The sequence below is a fragment of the Amblyomma americanum genome, chromosome 9 (assembly GCF_052857255.1).
Source record: "Amblyomma americanum isolate KBUSLIRL-KWMA chromosome 9, ASM5285725v1, whole genome shotgun sequence".
Lineage (NCBI taxonomy): Eukaryota > Metazoa > Arthropoda > Arachnida > Ixodida > Ixodidae > Amblyomma > Amblyomma americanum.
This window is the reverse complement of record NC_135505.1, coordinates 65,690,598-65,708,248: the sequence shown is the minus strand read 5'-3', so window position 1 is coordinate 65,708,248 and position 17,651 is coordinate 65,690,598. Positions and strand designations below refer to the sequence as shown.

At 47.7% G+C, this 17,651-nt stretch overlaps 1 pseudogene; it reads right to left on the bottom strand.

Moving 5' to 3' along the window:
* Nucleotides 1-17,393, bottom strand: part of LOC144103399 (uncharacterized) — a 29,852-nt pseudogene extending 12,459 nt beyond the window's left edge.
* Between the last annotated feature and the right edge of the window lie 258 nt (nt 17,394-17,651).

Here is a 17,651-nt window from a genome sequence, read left to right as displayed (position 1 = left end):
TAGAGGTTGTGAACTCACCTCGTCTTCTGAAAGACATTTGGCAACTGGCTCCTTGCACACACATCTTCAGCTTGGAGGCTTTCCACAGTGTACTGATAGGCTTTGCACCAAAGTCCGTATGCTTCTGACCTGAGGGCATGCGTGCAAGTTAAGGAGTGAATGATATTATGCGATAATTTACACCTGATCACCCGATCAAATTATTTGTCTGGTTTTCCAGAACACAACTGGCAATACTTCATTTCAATGAGAATGCCAGAAAAGGACAGGCCACCACAATTGAAGGACTGTCCCGATGGAAAATAAAGAACCCAAAAGCAAGGAAGGGTACAGCCGTTGCTTGTCCCGTGAAAGCGGAGCCTACATATGGTAAGCAGTTTACTTAGCATTGGAAAAACAATTTTTTGTAAAATCTATAAGGCCCAAGACCTCAAAGGGATACGAAACAAAATTTGGGCTAAGAAAACAAAATATTGTTACGAGAAATTCGAAGGAGAACCTCCGGAGACGAGGCGTAAAGCTGTGGTGGTCCCTAAGTGGTCCGAGCGCGCGAGCGGGAGAGAAATATCTTGTTTCTCCACGGATGCAGGCGCTTTTTCTTCTTCCACAGTGGCACATATCACTGCCCCCTCTTCTGCAGCATTGCCACGATGCGGCTAGGAGGGAAATATCAGCAAAATACAGCTGCAGTGAACCGTTGTTCAGTCAGGGAGTCAGACCGGCGCGACCGGCGCGATGAGCAAGCCGCTTGGACGGGAGTAACTGCATACGTCACATCACTGATGCGGCGCACTACTTTGCAAGGGCCAAAGTATCTGCGCAGCAACTTTTCAGAAAGGCTGCGGTGACGAACAGGTGTCCAGACCCACACCAAGTCGCCAGGCCCGTAACTGACGAAGCGGCGTCTGAGGTTGTACCTAGCGGCGTCAGTCTCCTGTTGGCGGTTAATTTGTAGGCGTGCAAATTTCCGCGCTTCCTCAGCACGCTGAACGAAGGTGGCTGCGTCGAGGTCAGCGTCAGAGTCGCAGTAGGGGTCAACGGGCAACATAGCATTGAACGGAGTGGTCACTTGCCGACCGAAGACAAGCTGAAAGGGGGTAAGTCTGGTTGTCTTCTGCAGGGCGGCGTTGTAGGCAAACGTTACGTACGGAAGAATGGTATCCCAAGTTCGATGCTCGACATCAACATACATAGAAAGCATGCCGGCTAGAGTGTGGTTGAGTCGCTCTACCAATCCGTGTGTCTGTGGGTGATAGGCCGTAGCACGTCGATGGCTGGTGTGCATCAGAGTCATCACGGACTGGGTTAAGCGGGCAGTGAAAGCAGTTCCCCGGTCAGTAACAACAACGGCGGGGGCTCCATGACGCAAGACAGTGTTGTGTCCGAAGAACTGCGCCATTTCAGCTGCAGTGCCTTAGACAAGAGACGTGGTCTCAGCATATCGTGTCAGGTAGTCGGTGGCAACGACGATCCAACGCTTTCCAGATGAAGACTTCGGAAAAGGGCCAAGGAGGTCCATGCCCACTAGGTGAGGAGGGGTCTTCGGTGGTTTGACGGGGTGAAGAAATCCGGCTGGTTTCAACGGAGGAAACTTACGACGTTGGTAGTCGCGGCATGTTTTTACGTAGGCCCGCACTGTTGGAAGTAACCTGGGAAAATAATACTTCTGCTTAATGCGCGCGAGTGTACGACTTACTCCGAGATGGCCGGCGGAGGGTGCATCATGAGAGGCACTTAAAATCTCTGGCCGCAGCTGCGATGGTACGACAAGCAGGAACGCTTCTCTTTTGCTGGAAAAGTTGCGTTTTTCGGATGCGACCGTCTACGCCTTCGAGGTAATCGATGAGCGGCGCAAACTCCGGGTCCGCCCGCTGAAGTTGTCCCATTTTGGTGGTACTAATAGCGCCCAGAAAAGGAAAATCATCGGCGGGTTCCTCCGGACCGATTGTGATAGGCGCGCGCGACAATCAATCCGCATCCTGACGCTTACGGCCCGACTTGCAGACGACTGTTAAGTCGTATTCTTGCAAGCGTTAGCTTCATCTAGACAAGCGTCCTGAGCGGTCTTTGAGGCTCGCCAGAAAGCATAAGGAGTGTGGTTCGCTTACAACACGGAAGTGTCGCCCGTAGAGGTACGGCTGGAACTTGCTGATGGCCCATATCACTGCAAGGCACTCTTTCTCCACAGTAGAATAATTGGTCTCGGAGCGTAGGTATTCGGCTGGCATAACTGATGTCCCGTTCTGCACCGTCTTGCCACTGGATCAGTACCGCACCAATACCGACATTGCTCGCAGCCGTGTGGATGCCCGTGGCAGCGTGTTCATCGAAATGGGCGAGTATCGGAGTACGTTGTAGACGGTTGCGAAGCTCGACAAATGCAGCCTCTTGGTCGCTTCCCAACACGAAGGGCATGTCGTCTCGAGTCAGTGAGTTTAACGGTTCGGCGATTCGCGAGAAATCTTGAACAAAGCGCCGATAATACGAGCACAGACCCAAAAACCGGCGAACGGCCTTCTTGTCACTTTGGCGTGGAAAACCTGAGACGGCAGCGGTCTTGTCAGGGTCCGGGCGGACACCTTGTGCGCTGAGAACGTGACCAAGAAAGCTAAGTTCTTCAAAGCCAAAATTGCATTTCTCGGCTTTGATGGTGAGTTGTGCGGATTTGAATGCTTGTAGCGCAATGCGCAACCGCTCCAAGTGTTGGTCAAACGTGGTCGTCCAGGTACACCATGCAGGACTGCCACTTCAAGCCGGAAAGAACGGTGTCCATCATGCGTTGCCACGTGGCCGGTGCTTTGCACAGACCAAATGGGAGCACCTTAAACTCATAGAGGACGCCAGGCGTCACTAAAGCTGTCTTCTTCCGGTCCCTTTCGTCCACTTCGATCTGCCGGTACCCACATTTAAGATCTAAGGACGAGAAGTATCGGGCGTCCCGCAATCGGCCGAGCGCGTCGTCTATTCTGGGCAGTGGGGAAACGTCCTATTTGGTCACGTTATTAATTTTTCGATGGTCAACGCAGAAACGCAGTGTTGTTCTTTTTTTGCAAGAACCACAGGTGATGCCCATGGGCTGGTGGACGGCTGAATGACATCGTCAGCAAGCATTTCGGCAACTTGATTTTGAAAGGCTTCTCACTCCATCGGCGAAACACAGTAGGGGCGCTGGCAGACGGGTCGCGTAGTCGCATCAGTGATGATATGGTGCTTGGCGAGTGGAGTGCGGCCAATCTTCGGACACGTAGCGGAACAGTCCGCAAAGTCTGCCAAGAGGTCCGACAGAAGATCCTTCTGAACACATGGCAAGGCCGGATTTATTTTGTCTGAAGAGCGTGTTGTGGGCCAGCATTCTCTGGAGTGGGTCCTCCCACGGTGCACAAACCTGGGACCTCAGCAACGTCGTGAAGGAAGGCAATAGCCGTGCCTCTGACTAGGTGCTGATATTCGTTGGAAAAGTTGGTTAAGAGGACGTTGGACGTCGAGAGAACACCGGAGCCAGGTGCGGTTGCGTGACATGTGCCAATGCTGCTCATGGCAGGTGTCGGAGTAGCGCGACCGTAGCCAGCCGAGCGACGTACAACGGATGCATATGTGGGTCGGGCATCGAACTGGGGCGGCGCTTTGGGAATAGGAGGCACCTGCGCAACCTGCCGCACTTCGTCCCTGACGACTTCTGTCAGCGCTGCCAGGGGCCCAGGCGCAACATGGGGCAGACGGAACCGTTAGAGTTCCTCCCGGACAACTGACCGAATCTGTTCGCGCAATGTGTCTGTTCTGCCGCCTAGGCACGACGAAAAGGTTTCGAGCACAATGCTGTTGATGTCCAGATTGTACTGGCGGGCCCGTTTTTGGAGCGTCGTCTCCATGGCGGTCGCCTCGGTGAGAAATTCCGCTACAGTGCGGGGTGGGCTGCGTACGAGGCCTGTGAAGAGCTCGTGCTTAACTCCTCGCATCAGATGGCGAAGCTTCTTCTTCTCAGTCATGTTGGGATCGGCACACTTAGATAGACGGGCCATGTCCTCGATGTACATGCGCACGCTTTCATTCGTGCGCTGGTTTCGGGAGTGCAGAGCAGCATCAGCCTTCCCCCGGCGGTTGGCGTTGGGGAATGTTGCCAGGAGATTCTGGGAAAACATCCCTCAGGTGGGAAGGGCAGACTCGTGGTTTTCAAACCATGTCCGAGCAGATCCTTCCAGAGCAAAATATACGTTGTGGAGCTTGCCGTTGTAGCGGGCGACCCGCTCGAAGGTCTCCAGCCAATCCTCAGCGTCTTCGAAAACGTCATCTTGAAAAGATGGCGGTGTTCGCGGTGGGTGGCAAAGGATCGGCGCCAGGAGCCGGGGGTCAGTGGCCAAGGCAGTTGGACTCACCGGGCTAGGCAGGGTCGGCGCCGGCGACCCGGTGTCAGTGGCCATGTCAGTTAGACTCGGTGGCCGAGGCTGCGTCGTTCTTTTAGGCGGGGGAAGGGGCCCAAATTCAGGTGACTCTCGGCGGATACGGCGGCTGGGTCGCTGGTCGACAGGTGTGAGATCCGTTGTGATGCTGTGCGGAGTGCGGTAGTCGGGAAGGGTCGCCCAGCACTGCTCCACCAAATGTTACGAGCAATTCGAATTGGAACCTCCGGAGACAAGACGTAGAACTGTGGCGGTCCCTAAGTAGGGAGGAAGGAAGGCCTCAGACGTTGCTGGCACATACGCACTACGGGGGAGTGGCCAAGACACAGGCGGTTAATTACTGGATACAGGAAAGTTTTGACGGGAAAAGGAGTGGTAATAGTATGTGGTCTGATAGATTGGAAGAGGGAAGGACATAGGTCCAGTAAACTTGGAGATCGAAGACGGGACAATGGCTTAATGTGCATAATAGTATACAATGCCTGTAATGTTTCAATGTCGTACTGACTGAGAGCGGGAAAAAGAAATTAGAATGGGAGTCGCTGCGTTTCTTGAAGAAAATTTTGCACAGCAGAGCGCACACTCCTGTCGCTTCGTCCAAGCAAAGAAGCGCCAATGGAAAGAATAACCGCGGAAGACACAGGCAAGCCCAGTTGATGAAATTAATTTTGCAAAAGACGCTTCTTCAAATGAGAGAAGCGGCGGCAGAACAGCGGGAAGTGATCTATTGTCTCAGGTTCAGCACAAAAAGGGCACAGTGGGGAAGCTGCCAGGCCAGATCTGTGAAGGTAGAAATTTAGAAGGGGAACCCGGCAACGCAAGCGCGTGAAAGAAACCTCTAGTCTGCGTGAGCGCCAGTCTTTGCTACTCCAAGGATGCAGAAGATGCTGATATTCGGGAGATGACATAAGAGCCAAGGCAGCGAATTTCTGAAATATTGTGTATCTGCGAAACCTCACCGCAGCTGTAATATGCACACGTTGGCAGGACAGCAACAATTGGGCCGCTGAGAGAGGCTCTTACTAAGGAATCTGCAACCTCATTTAAGTGAAAACCCATGTGACCTGGTACCCAAAGCAACCTTTCCGAATTTAGATGGAGCGGAATCAGGAACTTAAAGAGGCGTAATGGCCGAGACTCAGTGCGTGAGGATAAGGAAGTGCAAATGGACAGAGAGTCTGTCATAACCACGACCTGGGAAACGGCAGTTTCTAATCTTCGTAAGGCTAAGAATACAGCTAATAATTCAGCCAGAAAAATTGGAGTGAAGTCTGGAAGACGGAGAGAAAAAGACCAATCCAGTGAAGGCGAAAAAATTCCCACACCTGCCTTTTCGCCATCCTGCGCGGCATCGGTAGCAATAAGAACATGACAAGGAAAGGACCTTAGGTGTTCCTGAAATAGACCCTGAAGAAGCGGGAAGGGCTGCAGCTTTGCATTCGATGGGAAAATGTCATCGAATTCAATCTGGACAGATGAGGAGTTGTAATATATGTTGCGGACATCTGTGAAATGAATATTTATGCGATCAAGGAGGGACTGCACGTAACATATCTGCGGGGTATGAAATCGAGACCAGGCAGCACTAAAAAAGGCGGAAGCTTGACTAAGAAATATTATACTGGAAGCGTAAAGAGATGAGTCGCACAATTTTAAAAATGTTTGAACTGTTAAAAGGCGAAACCTAGCTGATAACGAAGGCATTCGCACCTCAAGGTGCAGAACAGCATGGGCGACATATTTTGGAAGCCCCAGACAAAGGCGCAACGCCTCACGCTCCAAAAGCACAAGAGAGCAAAGCGGCAGGAGCTCCTGAGAATAAAACACACCCGAACTCCAAAATTGGGCGGACGTACATTTTATAAATCATCAGAAGCGTATGCCTTCTCATGTCTGACCTAGCACTACAAAGCCTGCGCAGGATGCCAATGGCCCGAACTCTTTTTGCAGAAACCTGCTCAATGTGTGGCCGCCAGGAGAGAGTAGAGTCGTATAGTACATCGAGATACTTCACCGTCTGAACTTGAGGCATTATTATTTCTCTAGAGGAGGCAGATATTTACAGGTACAGAAACCGGAAATACTAACAATGCGCAATTCTTCCTAGCCAGTTGTCAAGAACATTGAGGTAGTTTTGCAGGGTTCGATAAAGAGTGTGAATGTCATCTGCTGATGCAAAAAATGCAATATCGTCGGCGTACACATAAGTTTTCACATTTTGAATGCATGGAATCGAGCTTAGAAAAATGTTAAAAAGAACAGGTGAGAGAACTGATACTTGCGGAACGCCTCTTGTCTGTGGAAATCTCCTTGAGGAAACATCAATTTGGCAGCAGTAAAATTCTCTATTTTCCAAAAAAAAACAGAAATCCAGGCTACAATATAGCTTGGGAAGTTGAGTTCCTGCAATCTTAGTAATAGAGTCGAGTGCTCCATGCTGTCGTATGCTTTACTGACATCCAAGGTGACAAGCGCAGCAAACTTTTTTCTATTGCGAGCTAATTTAATACGACTCTCAAGGTCAGTATGAGCACACCAAATTGAACAACCCGGCCTGAAACCAATTTGACATGGATTCAATGCAGCATTTTCTGAAATGAATGACATGACACGGCTGAGAAGGACCCTTTCCACCAATTTCACTAGGTTCGATGTTAACGAAATAGGGCGTATATTGTCTAAAGTTAAGCCCTCCCTTTGCTTTTTAAGCAATGGAACTATTTCAGCAAGACGCCATTCATGCGGTATCCAAGGACCTTTAATAGAATGGTTAATGAGAGCCTACAGGTCTGCAGGAGATTCATTGAACAAAATTTTGATCATAGATGAAGTGACCTTACCCGGGCCAGGAGCCGCTGGGGATAAGCGCAGAACAATTTGCGACAGCTCAGGCATAGAGACCTCAATGAAATCACTTGAGGAGCATGTGAATATAATAGGAGAAGGTAAAGCAGATGTAAAGCGAAGCTCTAGGCCACACGCAATATACTCTAAGGCATTTGTGATGTCAGCAGGGGACTGAACGAGGGATTCAATGTTAGCAGCCGGAGGAATCACCTTTTTGCGCCTCATGAAATTAAACAAAGATCGTTTATTTCCTGATTGGGAAAGGAAATCATAATGATTTGTATTACACTCCTCCTTTGCACGGGCGACAGTGCGCTTAAATGTTACTGCAACATACTTATAATCCAGCCATTTTTTTGGGCATTGATTGATGAGTTTTTTCCAAGCTGCTTTCCGTCGTCTATATGCACGCGTGCACTCAGCCTTCCACCAATTGTTAGCGAATGCACCCTTTGTTCTCTTAACCAAAAATTCAGACTTTTGCCTTCCATGCTCCAGTACTGAACATAGATGTGCAGCCTTGCTTTCGGCACTTCTCTGAGCGCAAGTGTCTGAAGTGATTTGGAGGGCTGATTTTAGCGTGTCTTTAAAGCAATTGTTAATTTATTAACGTGCGCTGATGTCGCTCAGGAAGAGTTAATTAACACGCAACTTGAAACTAATCGGTAGATGATCACTGTTTGTTGCCCAGTACAGGCGCCCAAGACATAACAGAGATTCCTGGAGAGGAAAAAGTTAAATCCAAGGCAGAGCGGCATTGACTGCGAACAAACGTAGGCAATCCGGAATTTTTGCAGATCAAGTTGTTGCCAGAAGCCCAATCAAATATTCTAGAACCAAAGCTGTCTGTTCTGAAACCCAAATCACATGGTGCAAATTGACGTCGCCAAGTAATAGAACCTGAGATCGGCTACTACACATGAGTGAGTCAAGGGGCCGAGTGTCACGCACACCAGACGCATATGCATTAGCAGACGCATATGCATTAGCTACCGTAAAGGGCTGTTGACCTGGGACACTGAGGTCAACCGCAAGGATTTCACATTCATTGTCCGCATATTGAAAAGAAATGCATGCCCTGTGGCAAAACTCTGTAGATATGAGCACTAACAACCCTCCGCCTCGTGATGACCGGTCAAGCCGGAACGGACGGTAATCCTTGAGATGATAATTGAAATTTGAAGTTACCCATGTTTTCTGTAAAGCAACTAAATCTGGTAGAAGCTGATTGCATAGGCATTTTAAATCTGTTGAAGCTGAGAATATAGATCGACGATTCCACTGGAGTACACTTAGGAACCCTATCTTGGCGGAAGTGCCGCAGCCGCGACTGCCTTTTCTAGAATCCTGGTCTTAGCGTTTGGACTTGCGTTACTTTTCTTTTTCTTTGACTGGGGGCAAGATGGACCTGCAATATTCAGAGGAGACCCACTTCGTTCCTGGGCGCGGAGATCAGACTCCATATCCATACAATCCATAGAGGATGCGTCCATAACGCTATTCGAAGGAGAGGCCTGAGAGGTCTTTGGTTGCTTATATTGTTTTTGGCCCTGTGGAGCGGAATCGATTACTACAGGAGGGGTAGCTTCCGAAGCCAAAGAAGACAAGAGCGGAGTGGTGGACGCCTGCAGAAGACTGGTCATTTGAGCAGCTATGACCTGCGAAATGCACGTGGACACGGTTTCCATAATGCGATTTAATGCATTTGCCACAGCTTTCTCAACTGCCGCTGTAATAGCCTGAGAAAAACTAGAATCTATTATGGGTGGGCATTTGGCGGCCACACTAGAGTAGGCTGAGGCTCTCTCCTTGACTGCGGTAAAAGCCTCTCTCCTCGTGCATCTGCGCTTGTCTATAAGCTCGAGCACCTGAACTTCTTGTGCTCGTGCAGGACAATCAGGCGAATCAGCAGGGTGAGCACCGCTACACAAACAACATTTCTCTTGCTGTTCAGGACGTTCCTCTCTGCAATGACGTTCCCCACAGGCACAGCAGCGTAAGGCCTATTTGCAGGCTTTGCCGCTGTGGCCAAATCGCCAGCAGTTTTGACACTGAAGGGGCCGAGAGTTAAAGGCATCTACTCGAAAAACCAATGGCCACACCTTAATCTCTGACGGGCAAAATATTCCTGCAAATGTGGCAATGACGGACTCCGTAGGAATTTTTACTCCGTCAACCATCCTGCTGCATCGATGGACAGCAACCACTCCTGAAGGCGAGAGGTTCTCAAGCGTTTCCACAGGGCTCAATCGAGAGTCGACCCCTCGGACCAAGTCCTTGGAACATGCTAAATGAGGCGGAATGAATGCGCTCACCGGGTAGTTGGCGAAGGTCGTACACATTAGAAGGTCTTCAATACAGTCTTTATCCGGCGACCTGCACAAAATACCACCCCTTCCGAACTGCCGCACATCGGTAATGTGCATAAATTGCTTCGATGTGGACTGAAGGTCCGCCTGCACTGCCTCCGGGTTGTTCAGTCAGATAGCGCCTCCATCGCAAGGCACTAAAGAGACTGGAATGCTCGAAACACCACTGCGGAAAAAGAGATCAATTGGGAGCGGGCCTTTAGGAAGAGATGCCGACCAAGGGGAAAACCCCTGACCTGGAGAAGAAGTAGACATTAAGCTCTCGTCCTGCACCCAATCACCCCAGAACAGGAGCAAGCAGGCACAGACAAAAAGGAGAAATTTAGCAAGCTAGCTCAACACCGGTACTTAGCCACTGCCCCGCATCCTGGGTAGCTGAGCCCGTTGGAGCGACGGTGATCGAGGACGCCTGGGCGGTTCGCTCGGCAGCATAGAATGTTCCGTTCGCCTACCGTTCGCCTGAACCTGTTAGCGTGGCACCTGCAGAGTGCGCGAGCGGGCGAGAAACATTTTCTTTCTCCACGGATGCAGGCGCTTTTTCTTCTTCTTCCACAGTGGCACGTATAAATATAAATAACTGAAGTGTATCTTCTAATATAGGCAACAAATTCTTTTGTTTAATTTTTCAGTCTATATGATCCACACCATTGTGAAGCCATATTATCAAGCATAGCGTGCCTCAGAATATCCATCATATATGGGCATGACCGCTCTAAACCACGTGGTCGTGTGAGTGCAATACAATATCGTGGGTTGATGCAGACTGGGACTCGACAACCCCCAAGGACACCAAAATTGAAAATGGCCATGCTGCTATATGGAGTACCTAACAGGCCTCGCTCTACGTATATACATAAAAGTTTTACTGCAATCTTTCATACCTGTATTAGCATCTAACTCTCAATTTTGTATTTAGATAATAGTGTTGGCGAGCATTTTGGTGGCATATTCAACCCAGCAATCAACATAGAACCTTTGTCTGTAAAGTTTCGAGACTGATTTATTTTCTTCACTAGAAATGATTCCCGAAAGGAAATGTTGGTGTGTAGGCACCTTCTTTTCGGGCTAACCTGAGCAATTTACATGTAGAAAAATATGTTGTCACTGGTCGTCTGTGCGTTCTACTGTGAGTGAATTTGGAGAGATGGACGCCCAACTCGAACAGTGCGTAAACATAAAATTCTGTGTGAAGCTTGGCAAGACAGCCACACAGACGTATGAGCTCCTTCGTGATGCTTACAGCAACTAGACATTTTCGCGGGCGCAAGTTTTCGAGTGGCACAAGAGTTTCGTTTTGGGGAGAACATAGGTGGAAGATGACACAAGGCAGGGGTGCCCTGCAACCTCACGGACATAAAACAACGTGGCTTCTATTAGGGAAATTGTACAGCAAGACCGCACCATTACAGTCCGCTTGCGTTCAAATGCTCTGGATATTATAATGTAAGACAACATGCCACCAAATATTGCGTGAGAACTTAGGGAAATGACAGCTGAATGCCAGACTTGTGCCGAACTCCCTCAGACAGGACCAGAAGGACACGTGGGCATCAGTGAGCGCTGATTTTTTCTCCCAGGCAGATAAGGATGTTGTATTAGTCGGCAGCATCATCGCTGAACAAGAAACATGGTGTTTTCAATACAATCGTCAAAAAAGAGGCAGGGTGCTGAATGGCGGTCCAGAAGCTCTCCGGCGTTGAGAAAGGTGCGGCGACAGAAGACCAAAACAAAGACGAAGCTGATAGTTTTTGTTTTATGCCAGAGGTGTCATACACCATCAGTTCGTCCCACAAGGGCAGACGGTGGATCAGGAGTTCTATATCTGCGAGCTCCAACAAAGGCGTGATGCAATGCGACGCCGTCGCCCTGACTTATGGGCATCTAGACAATGGAGCCTTCTCCACGTTGACGCAAGGCCGCACACTGCTCTCAGCATGATAAAATTTCTTGCCAAGCACAGCATTACTGTACTTCAACATCCGCCATACTCGCCTGACCTCTCCCCGTGATATTTTTTTCTGTTTCCTTGTGTGAAGAGAGCCGTAAAATGTCGCTGGATGGGGAGCGAGGAGGCCATTCAAGACGCCACGACAAAGGAGCGGACAGCCCTGCCAAAAGAGGCGTTTTCCAACTGTTTCCAGGACCTCAAGAAGCGTTGGAAGCTGTGTATAGACGGCAAGGGAGACTATTTTGAAGGGGTGCTGCACAACTTATTTCATTGTTAAATGCATTTTTTAATGAACTCTGTCTAGGATCGTTACGCACAAAGGTTGTATTCAATTTCAACCACCAAGTTCTATTGTAGGTGTTTCCAAGAAAACATAAAATATGGTTGTGTACGGGCATGAACAAAGGAGTATTTTCCATACTCTCTTTTGTATGCTCTTTTTGTATGACTGGTTAGTGTCAGGAATGTTGTCGTTAAAAAGATATTATTATATACACGCTTGTTTTCCAGATTAAGTTGGCCTGCTTCTAAAGGAGACAGTCCATTGCTGTGAACAGTGGTTGCCTTCCAGGGTAGCTTCTCACTGCCCTACCCCCCACTAAACGTTTCGACTGCCCCACCCCCCATGAGTCATACTTTCCCGAGGCCCTCCAAGAATGAACTTTTGGCAGCAAGAAGGTCTGGGTTGGTTTGCCAGTAGCATGGTGAGCACCACTTCCTAGTAGAGGTGCGTATTCCCTAAAATTGCCAAATCGGTGTTGAAGGATAGGCTCATTATTTTAAAAATTATATATGATAGGTAGATCACATGTTCATCCTCTACCATGAATTTATGCAGGGTGTGTCGCTGGGCTAGTTTTTGATCAGACATCGTGGATTCGCAACACTTGCATACGAGGACACAGAGCAGACATGCAAAACTGAGCAGCTGTTTGTGTGTCCTTTCTTTGTCCTCAACTGCAAGTGCTGCGATTCCTTGACGTCTGCCATGAAGCATGGGAGAGGTTGAAGTGTCAGTGGTCAGACACTCAGACAAAAAAAAAGAAATACGCTCTATCTATCAAAAACATAAGTTGGGATAAAGTGCAAAAATGCAATCAATCTGTCCCTACCTATGACTTGTATGCAACAACAGCACATTGAAAATAATAACATGATAACAAAGTGGATGCAGATGAAACTTTATAAAAATATTCTTCAGTAATGAACGGATACAAATACAGAAATTTTAAAAGCAACCCTTTCACAAAAATAATGAACACCTAGGGGGTGCTACTTCTTTCAAATGCTCGCATTTGCGGCGAAACTTTTCACACCTTGAAGTCGCTTGTCCCAAAGGTGCATTCCTGTTTTCAGCACTTGTCAAGTTGCATAATACAGCGATGTGCTGTTAATATGGACACTTTTGTTAACAGAAATTTATTTATAATGTGAGTGGTCAAAAAAAATGAATGAATGTCAAAACACTGCTACTGACGCGGAGTACCCGTGTTCGAACCTGACCGGGGCGGCTGCGTTTCGATGGAGGCGAAACGCAAAAGGCGCCCGTGGGCTGTGCGAGGTCAGTGCATGTTAAAAATCCTCAGGTAGTCCAAATTATTCTGGAGCCCACCACTACGGCGCCTCTTTATGTCTTTCTTTTCTCAGTCCCCCCTTCAACCTTTCCCTTACTGCGTGGTTCACGTGTCCTTCGAGAGGTGAGACAGATACTGCGCCATTTCCTTTCCCCAACAACCAATTTTCAACTGCACATTATAGCCAATGAGCATGGTCTCAGAGGACCAAAGCAATGTCTACAAAACTGAGACCAAATTCATCAATTTTTGATATTGGTTCCCAAATACGCTGTCCAATTCCAGGCAGACTTTCTGTACTACCAAGGCAGAATGAAATGGGAAGAGATCAGTCCTTTAAAATTGTCCTTATAGCAGGGTGTTCATGTTAACCGGGCCTGACTGCAACTTCACAAGCATTGCTGAACAAACATCTACAACCCTTGTGCATACAGGAAACCAGTGTAACCTTCGGATGCAAACCTCTCTCTTATTGGGTGTACAACACAAGGAGGGAGGACCTTCCTTTGATGTCTGCCGAGGCGTCGCCAAAGCCAGTGTGAAAGCTGGCTGTAGCTGATGTAGCGGTTCCTCCTGTTGACAAGAGAAAAACAAGTCACCATTTTTTTCAGCATTGCAAAATGAATGTTTAGTTTTAGGATGTTACAGGGCTGAAAGTTATTCGTGTTAGCAGTGTCTGTACAGTTAATTCCAATGTCATTGTTTGCAAGTTAGATCATGTGATTGTCACTGTGTGTTCTTCCTGGCAGCATTGTTAACTCTGAATTCTATTGCGACATTCTGAAGTTACTGAGAGAGAATGGTAGACAACAAAAATGCAACAATGGCATAACCACAATTTTGTAGCAGCACTGAAACTTTTTGTTCATGGTGCCACAGTTATCCACATGCAGCACAGGCAAATGATGATGAACTATTATATTCATACGAAGTTTCGAGGACCCGAAAACGTTTATTTACAAAGCCAAAGCGGGGATCTGGAACGGCACTGAATGGTTAGCGGCGAGCATCATAGCTCATTTTGGCACCCATCGATTCCGTCATCATCTTCTCACTGCACTATAGCGCGGCTTAGCCTTTCGCCCTAGGTCAGTTGAAGGCTGTCATCAAGCAATCAGGGCAGCATTGTGATGGCAGCGTTTTAGGGAGGCTATGTGAATCCATCTGGCCATTCGGCCAGTCTACTCGGCCTGGGACACGCAACAAGTTTTCTGTCTGATGGGCAGAGCGGCACCAGTGTTAATTTAGTGTTGCATGCCATAAATTGGCAGCGGAGAGGAAGTGGCTGGCTGAGCAAAATCAAACATTGACGCATACTGGCTAAGAACAGTCTGTAATGCAAGAAGTACGGACCACAAAAGCGATTTGTTGATCATGCGTTAGATATTGACGGCAAAGTCGGTGGCTCGACTGGAATGCTCGCCCTTAGACATGGATCAGATAGTAAGAGTGTCATAAGCATCAAATGAAGGGAGTTTAAGCCCCAACGGCATTAAAACAGGTTCTGATGAGGCAGTCACAGTCCACACTTGTGCATAATTTACGGTAAGAAAGGCCCGTAGCACAAGAACACTCTGTTCCGCAGCGTTGTTCACATCTGGCTCAAAAAGCAAGTGGCGGGTGCCCGTGTACATGTTGGAAGAATGAACAGGTACGAACATTACTGCCGTTTCTGGTAAGAGCAGATATTGGGCGACACTAAAGGTTGCTGCACCCAGTTTCTTTGGAGGTCTTCTGAGGAATCTGACTTTATTGAGTGAAGTGTTTCACATATTTCGCATGGCAAGTTGCAACTTTCAAAATAAGGAAGCCAAGAGTCATCGAAAATAAGGCAAGCATAGTGGAATGTTTCTATTTTTTTGTGCTGTTCATCAATGCAAAGGTATTAGTGTAATTATGTCAAGAATAAGAAAGCAAAGGAAAAAAAACGACCACATGCTGCAGGTGAGTCTGAACCTCAGCCTCCAAACTTTGTGCCCCATGCTCTACCAGCTTAGCTATGGTAGCGGCTGCCCAGTCTTCTGCTATAGGTGGTTTTTATGTTGCATGTAACCTAACCTTTAGAGTGTTCATCAGTGCCACCCTCATCTATGGCGGTTACTAAAAGTTTCACGTAGGAATGTGATTTAGTGACGAGGGCAGAAGCTTTGAGAGAACTCTCTTATTTATTTATTTATTTATTTATTTATTTATTTATTTATTTATTTATTTATTTATTTATTTATTTATTTATTTATTTATTTATTGTACCCTACGGGCCGAAGGCATTACAGAGGGGAGTGGTTAATTTGGATAAACAGCAATGAAATAGAATACAGTGAAAATAGATATTACAAAATAAATTTTCTCCAGAATAAAACAAATAACAACATCCAGAAAACGTACATAGTATAGAAACAATATATACAATTCAGTGGAAGCAGTTATAACACACAATCAACTTTCTTTAGAAAAAGCAATATTAGCTACAGCATCATGAAAGATTTTATTATCAGCAATGGCTGCAATATCGGGGGGAAGGCGGTTCCATTCCACAGATTTGCGAGAAAGATCTGACTGAAAAGAAGTATATACTACCTGTGGCATGAAGATTGCTTGGACCTCTTCTGAAGCTGCTCAGCAATTAAGTGAGGGAAATTAGGGGGTTATAATGAATTACAAATGAAGGAAACCGACAGTCATCGAAACCAAGGCAAGCAATTTTTGTGCGGTGTTTTTGAATGCAAAACTATTTGTGTCATAAAATAATTGTTTCATTTCGTGATACCACTTCTTCTGTCACGTTGGTCGGCCCCATGACTTTACAACTTCAGAGCTGGTGGGTGGAGCTGAAGAACAGCTGGGAGTTTCAAAGAGGAATGCCTCGCACCCCCAGCACCCCCAGTGTCGACACATGTAAGTCTGGTTTACCGTGTGTCTGGTGAAGATGCGGATTTTATACACCAGGCTGTGCCACAAGCATCCACACATTAGTAGAAGTGATGATGGCTGCAATGAAGTCTAGATCAGCAAATACTTTTTAATCGAAACAATTTGTATGGCACACTATAGAACGTTACCACCTAATGCGTGTTGCCAAAAAAAGATAGCAATGAGGACAGTGCAGGGATGGTGATTCTTCTGGCAGTGAGTGGGGCTGGATTACTTTGCTATATGGAATTCTATTTTGTACAGTCTCCTGCGAAATAAAGGATTGTTTGTTTGGCTGCTTTTACTGCACTTCTCGCAATCCTTTCCATTGCAATCGGCTTCTCTAGTGCTGCGCCGGTTATAAATGTATATCCAGCCGATAAAACAGAATAGTGTCTGGTCACCATCTATATACCTTACAACTGTGTGCATGATCTTCAACCGCATTATCTAAGTTCACACATGCCAGAAGACACGTCTCATCTGCCTTGCTCGTTTACTAGAGAATATTTTAGCACCTGAGTAGCAAAACATTGTGCTCTTCCACTATTATGAAAAAAAGGAAAAATAAGACCACCGATGTCATGTTCGCACTGACGTGCCGCGATTTGTATACACACCGTGACAACTTGTGCAAACACAACATAGGCGCTTTTACGCATTTTCTTAGGGAATGATGTGTTCCCAGAAGTTATCGCTAAGATGAAGTCTGATGAGCACTGGCTCCCAGCTTGATTACAGCGCTTCGCATGTGAGAAAAGAGCAAAAAAAAGGCGGTCGCTTGCTCTTCCTACCTCTCCCTTTGAGCATTGTTTTTACCTTGTGTGCTCGACGTGTAGCCCATGGTCCAGAAGCATCTGGAGTGCCACCGTAAGCAACAACACGTCGAGGCACAATTTATAAATGTGGGGGTGCTCCGTGATGCACCCGGACGGCTGCTTCACAGTCTCTGCCGGGATCTCGTGGCAGCAGGTGCTCTCGAGTGCAGTGGACATCGACACGCAACGCCCGCAGACGCACCTATTCGAATGCTTCGGTTAGCGATTGCACTCTCTCGCTGACTGCTCAACGTAAGCAACAAGACTCGGGCATACAAGTTTGTAGCCCCGACACGACCGGGTTCGGGAGGCTCACGGTCCGGGCATCCGCAAGCAGCGGTTGTGCCGCGGGGTACGACCGCTAGTTGCCGGCCGCATGCTCCGTCATCGCAGCCATTGTCACTGCCACCGCTGTCGTCCTCTGACGACAGCCGATCTTGCACCCGAAAAGGTGTGTCGCCGTACAGCTCAAACCCCAACCGCCGACTCTTTTCCAGCAAGCGACGCTGCAGCTCGGGAAGATCGGCCATTTTTAAAATACCTGACTTGTGTGCGTGAAGCGAGGTGACGTCATTTTTACGCCACATTTGAGTACATATAGTCCTCTGACCTCAGTCAACTTTGGGCGAACAGGCGTCGCTAAGCCGCCAGAAGTCTCTGATTGGCTTCATAAAATGACGTTTGCTGTAGAGTTGATGAGGACGCGTGCCGGGAAATCGAAATTTACTTTTTTCGCAATTCGATCAAACCGGACGATAAAACGAATCACTGTACGCTATATAATGAAG